Source organism: Musa acuminata, chromosome BXJ1-11 (assembly GCF_036884655.1).
Source record: "Musa acuminata AAA Group cultivar baxijiao chromosome BXJ1-11, Cavendish_Baxijiao_AAA, whole genome shotgun sequence".
In the NCBI taxonomy this organism is placed as follows: domain Eukaryota; kingdom Viridiplantae; phylum Streptophyta; class Magnoliopsida; order Zingiberales; family Musaceae; genus Musa; species Musa acuminata.
Genome location: NC_088337.1, coordinates 18,654,751 through 18,661,239, shown reverse-complemented (window position 1 = coordinate 18,661,239; position 6,489 = coordinate 18,654,751).

Below are 6,489 nucleotides of genomic sequence, written 5' to 3'. Positions count from 1 at the left end.
AAGTGCAAATTTAGCTTGTTTAGCATCTTGAGATAGCAACTGTTTGCTTCTCTTTAGACTACAAGCTAGCAATTTTTACGATATACAAGTTTTACTACATACAAGCTAGCAAAAATTTCGAAAGCAAATGCAAGATAGCTTTATTGTGTAAGCTCATGATTCTTGCTTTTTATTGCAATGTGCAAGTTGCAAGTTTTGTTGAATCTCGTATTTTGATGATGAAACTACTTGATATATGTTTATGATTTAATCTGCGTTTTGAGTAACGTAGGATACTTCGATCAGGATGAGGCAATTAAAGCAGGAAAATCATGTTGTGCTGGAGGAACATGTCAGAAGATTGGACGTCGGGCCGGTGGATCGGTCGACGTATCGACAGAAGGCTTCGGGCCGTGGACTCGGGCATCGGGCCAAGAAGAGCGGGTATTGTGCCAAGGATATCGGAGTTGCAGAGTCAACTGGCCGATTGGGCAATAGGCTGCAGGAAAGGATGATGCGCCGAAGAATCGGACGAAGCGTCGAGGGACCAATGACATGCCGGACAACTTGGTTAATTGCTTAGGATTAATTGTCTCGATCGAAGTTTTTGTTTTGAGTGTGCAGGATTAACTACGATGGAAGAAAGACAAGCAGCAGGAGTTGCGCCGAAGTCAAGTTCATGATCACGTTGGGAGTTCGAGAGTTCGACGGAAGTTCGGACGGTCGTCGGAGGTTTTGCGAGAACAGATCCGAGAAGTCCAGAAGCTTGCCAAGCGAAGCTCGACGGAACTCACCAAGTGGATCGTCGCAAAGTCCAGGAGTTTGCCGGAAGTCCGCAGGAGCATCACCGAGGGTTCATCGGATGATCGACGGAAGTTCGCCGGAAACTCGCCGGAAGAAGCGATTGACGCACCAAAGCAAAGCTGCATAAATTGTCTTAGATCTAATCGTAGTTAGCACATTGATTAAGTTGGAAAATGGGAGGTGATCCCATTAGCTTAATCTTGGGGCAATTGGGCCCCTGAAAGACTGAAATTGGGCCGAATGGAGCTAACCATTCGGACCCTGATTGCACCAGGAGGTGCAACCGCCTAGGCCAGGAGGTGGCACCGCTTGGGCTAAGCCTCCCAGCGAGACTGGGCGGTGCAACCTCCCCAGCCAGGAGGTGGCACCGCCTGAGCTCAGTCTTCGAGCTAGACTAGGCGGTGCAACCTCCCTGACAGAGAGGTGGCACCGCCTGAGCTCGGTCTTCGAGCTCTGGCAGAGAGGTGCAACCGCCTCAGTCAAGAGGTGGCACCGCCTGGGCTCAGTCTTCGAGCTCTGCCAGGCGGTGCAACCTCTCCAGTCAGGAGGTACAACCGCCTGATCCCGGAATTCCGAGATTTGATCGTTTTGAGCTCCAAATTTGAACTGGGTTGGGGCCTATAAATACCCCACCCATTCAGCACTGAAAGCAAAGAACACACACTCGAAATCTTGCTATCTTTCTGTGTTTCTTAGAGCTCAAAACTGCTAGTTCTCCTCTTTCTATTCTTCAAGTTTGAGTTGTAAAGAGAGGAGAGAAAACTTCTGTAAGGGTTGTCTCCTAAGCCCGTCAAAAGGAGTGAATCTGTAAGAGGGTAGTTGGCCTTCGCCTATTGAAGGAAGGCTTCTAGTTGACGTCGGTGGAGGAAGCCAAAAGTGGAGTAGGTCAAGACTGACCGAACCACTCTAAATCTCTGGTTTGCTTTCATTTTGAGCACTTTATCATTACTGCAAACCTCCTACATAGCTACTGCTCTCTGCGCTTTTACGAACAAGTTTCTAAGTTCTGTTCTTTTCAAATCTGCATTCAGACGTAAATCGGTGTTTTCGTACGATCTCTACATTGCGGTTTACACTTACGTTTTGATTCTATTTATAACTGTAAACTGTCTTCTGCGCTTTTACGAACGAGTTTCTTTGCAGTTTATGTTTACGTCTTGATTCTGTTTATAACTGCAAACTGATTTCTGCGAACGAGTTTCTTTGCAGTTTACGTTTACGTCTTGATTCTATTTATAACTGCAAACTGATTTCTGCGAACAAGTTTCTTTGCAGTTTACGTTTACGTCTTGATTCTGTTTAGATGTAAAACTATGTTTTAGACGTAAACTACTTTTAAACGTAAAACTACGTTTAGACGTAAAACTGCGTTTAGACGCAAACTGCGTTTAGACGTAAAACTACGTTTAGACGCAAACTGCGCTTAAACGCAATCTGCGCTTAGACGCAAACTGCGCTTAGACGCAAACTGCGCTTAGATGCAAACTGCGCTTAAACGCAATCTGAGCTTAGACGCAAACTGCGCTTAGATGCAAACTGCGCTTAGACGCAATCTGCATTTAGACGCAAACTGCAAACTGCATAAATTGCGCTTAGACGCAAACTGTGTTTAGACATAAACTGCACTTAATCATAAGTAATCTTAGAATTGGCTTTTGCATCAAAATAGTTTTTATTGAACGAACGCAGCTTTCGTTTTTAATCGCTGAAAGATTTCCGCTGCACTAATTCACCCCCCCCCCCTCTTAGTGCTCTCGATCCTAACAAGTTTTACTTCTTGAGATAGGCAAGATAGCACATTTGCTTGAGATTACAAGATAGCATTTCTTGCTTTTGAGATGAGCAAACTAATAAGTTTTGCCCCTTTTTACGATGTGTACGTTTGTAATTTTTTTTGCTTCTCTTATCTTGTGCAAGCTAGCTATCTCCCCCTTTGTCATTGTCAAAAAGAAGGGAAGACCCTTTACATCAATTATGATAAAGGGAAGTATCATTCTTATTCGTGTATTATTATATTTTCAAATTAAAACATACACCTTTTCAAAAACCTTATATTTCATTCATGCACGATATTGAATAAATCAATCAACATTTTGAGCATATCATACATGATCCTAAAATTTTTAACTATTTATCAATATTTTGATCATGATACCAAACATTCATCATTTAGAGCATTCATGATACAAAACATTAAATCAACATTTATAATACATCATATTAGCAACAACTCATAGTATTTTAAATCATGATTTACATCATATGCAATACATCACATCATAATTAGAAAGCACAGGTATTGCATGCATCATTGCAAATCATAAATGTTTCATATCATGATGGTATCAACTTGTTAAATTATATCCTATCATGCATGATCACAACTTCTGCTCATTTGTGTTTCATGCATAATTTCATTCCATCACATTAGGAATATCAAAAAAAATTTGGTGATGAGATATTAATTCATGAATACAACAAAATTCATATAGCATATCATGGTTTATTAGAATTAGTCTTCTTTTTAGTAAATAGCAAAAAGAATAGTTGGAGAGCAAGATCTAAATTCATGCATATCGAATATTCAATCATCAAAATCATGATTTATCTAAAAAATTCTTCTCTTTAAATATTCAAAGAGAGAATTATGATGAAAATTCTTGATTTACATAAAGTTTCAAAACATAATTATCAAGATCATGAATACTAAAAGACTATGAAAAATTTCAACAAATCTCTTTTTAAATAGAAAACAATCTATTAGGATCGGAGCAGCACTAAGAGGGGGGTGAATTAGTGCAGTGGATTAAAATTCATAAGTTTAAAAATGATTTCGTAAATGCATAGAGATTTCAATTCATCAATGACTTGGAGAAAGTAGCTCGAGTGAAGTGAGAAGATAAAAATCGAAAGCTTGCTGTTATGTAAATAATGGTTTCAGAAAAGTAAATACTCATATATTTAAGAAACACAACAATTTAAAGTGGTTTGGTCAAAATGACCTACATCCACTTGTGAAGCCTTCTTCAATGAGGCTCCCAACTTCCACTAGCAAATCACTTTGAAGGGGAATGACAAATACCCCTCTTACAACATTTTACAAGTGATTCACACTCTTACAAATTTTCAAAGAGAAAGAGGGAGATGAACACTTAAGCTATTGAAAATAAAAACTTGCTAAAGACTTTGCTAAGACTTTTATCTCAATCTCTTCCTTCTCAAAGGTTGTATTCTCTGCTGAGAATTGAGGGGTATTTATAGGCCCCAAGAGGATTCAAATTTGGGCTCAAAATTTTGAATTCTCTTGGGTTTTCAAGATTGGCGGTGCCATTGCCTGTTAATGTCATATTGACTAGTGACTGGCGATGCCACCGCCTATCGGTGGTGGTGCTACTGCTTGTCAATTTCAAATTTGGGCTCCTTTTTGTCATCAACAAAAAGGAGAAGTATCACAATCAAGTGTTTGTGATATACAAGTTCAACTCATTGCCGAAAAACATAATATCCATTTTTATCATCATGCAAGTTGTAAGCTTGAAAATTTAGCAAGTGCTACATCGTGCTTAGAACATTCAAGCTATCAAGTTGTAGATATGAAAGTTTTATAACATACAAGCTAGCAAATTTAAAGATGTGTAAGTTGGCATATTTGCTTTTCTTTGCGATGTGGAAGATAGCATTTCTTTGTAATGTTCAAGATAGCAAGTTCTACATCATGCTAGCTGGCAAATTAGAGATGTTCAAGAATTCAACTCTTACTTCTTGAAATATGCAAGTTGCAAGCTAGCAAATTTTTACTTCCTTTGCAATGTTTGAGCTAGAAATTTTGCTTCCATTGCAAAGTGCCAGTTAGCATGTTTTGTATCTTAAGATAGGCAATATTGCACTTTTGGTATGCAAATTTATAGTATGCAAGATATCAACTTTTAGACATAAAAAATTAGCAAAAAGATGTGCAAGATCAACTATTTTACCTCTTTTCGAAATGTGTAACTTGGCACATATTGCTTCTTTTGAGATTTGCAAGATAGCACTTTTGCTTCTTCTTGAAGTATGCAAGCTAGCAAAATTTGCTCCCCCTATCTCATTGTCAAATAGAAGAGAATAACAATACAATCATGTAATTCATTTCCCTTTATTATAATCTTCAAATCATGACAAAGGTAAATAACAAAGATGAAAAATGAATGTCAAAAGACATATATCATTTTTGACAAATTTCTTCTTTTGTAAATAGAAAGCATGATAGGAAACAATCTTGATTCAAAGAGAAAACTCAAGTTATAAATTATCAAGATGTCAAGTAGCATATCATGGTTTACAAGAACAAGTTTCTTGTTAGATAATAGCAAAAAGAATTTTAGGAGAACAAAATCTCAATTCATACATATAAAATCTTATGATTCACATAGAAGATCTCCTCTTTTATAAAACGAGAGAATCATGATGAAGAATCTTGATTTACATAAAGTTTCAAAACATAAATATCAAGATCATGAATACTAAAAGATCATGAAACATTTCGACAAATCTCCTTTTAAATAGAAAACAATCTTGATTCATTCAATAGAAAATTCAAATTATAATTGTGAGAAATCAAGATCATGATTTCAATAAAACCCATTAAATTCAAATCATTTTCATAATCCATGAGATTTATAAAAATAATACAAATGGATTCATCAAAATCAATAAGATAGAGAAAAATAATTTTCAAGAAAAATGTTCTTCTCTTTTAGTTGTTTCAATTCATGTGATTTATTTCGTTCAAGCATGCCCTTTTTATTTATGTCAAATAAAAACATGTATCATGTTTAAAGTCAAAAGTGCGAGATTTATTATGATAAGGATCAATAAGACACTTTCATTATGGTAAAAATCGATAATCCGTAAATCACAAGATTCATCATGCATAATTTCAAAAATCTCATACATAGAACAAAATTATTAATCATGATAACAAAACATTCATCATTTAAAGCATTCATGATACACATCATATGCAATACATCACATACATTATCATAATAAAAAGCATAAGTATTGCATGCATCATTTCACATCATAAATATTTCAAATCATGATGGTATTAATTTGTCAAATTGCATCCTACCATGCATGATCATTACTTTTTATTTGTATTCATCAAAATAATATCAAGAGTATTTCATGCATAATTTTATATCACCACATAAGGAATATCAAGAAGAAAATAATTGGGTGATGAGATAAACATTTCATGAATACAAGGATTTGCATAAAAATCATATCATGAAAGATTAGAACATGTGAATACCAAAAGGCATGATTTCTTTTTGAAAAACCTACTCATAAATAATCAAAAGAAAATCTTAGGAGATCAATTAATGAAAAAATTTTGATTCATAATAAATCTTAATTTGTAAATATCACATAATCAAGATCATGGTTTTGGATAAAACTCATTCAAATTCAAATCGTCCAAATCATCAAAATCTCAATATTTCTTTCAAGAGATTCAAAATGGCATAAATAATTTTATTGGTCTCTTAGGTAGAAAACAATAAGATAGAGAAAAAGAAAATGTTTAATAAAAAATTCTTTCCTCCTTTTGTTTCAACTTATTGATTGATTCCATACATGCATGTCCTTTTCTTTCAATTCCATGCATCATCGTTTAAAACGGAAAGATCAAAAATCATCAAGATAAAAAAAAGTGCAACACAT